Source organism: Bison bison, unplaced genomic scaffold (genome assembly GCF_000754665.1).
Source record: "Bison bison bison isolate TAMUID 2011002044 unplaced genomic scaffold, Bison_UMD1.0 scf7180017863486, whole genome shotgun sequence".
In the NCBI taxonomy this organism is placed as follows: Eukaryota; Metazoa; Chordata; class Mammalia; order Artiodactyla; family Bovidae; genus Bison; species Bison bison.
This window is the reverse complement of record NW_011494058.1, coordinates 4,786-5,226: the sequence shown is the minus strand read 5'-3', so window position 1 is coordinate 5,226 and position 441 is coordinate 4,786.

Here is a 441-nt window from a genome sequence, read left to right as displayed (position 1 = left end):
CTAGTCCCTCTGGTCTCTACTCATAGGTCACCTTAAGGAAGCATTCCTAAACCACACTTATCTAAACTACCATTCCCCTCCCCTCTCTATTACTATACCTTACTTTATTTTTCTTTATAGCATTTACTGCTCCCAGCCATATATTAATTTGCCTCCCTCAACTAAAATGTTAGCCCCATGAGAACGGGGATTTTGTTTTGCTCACTGCTATTATCTGTAGCACCTAAAACATGCTTGATTTTTAGAAGTCACTTGGTAATTATCTGTTGAGTATTCACATTTATTGTCACCCTGTTTATTTAACTTATATGCAGAGTACATCATGAGAAACGCTGGACTGGAAGAAACACAAGCTGGAATCAAGATTGCTGGGAGAAATATCAATAACCTCAGACATGCAGATGACACCACCCTTATGGCAGAAAGTGAAGAGGAACTAAA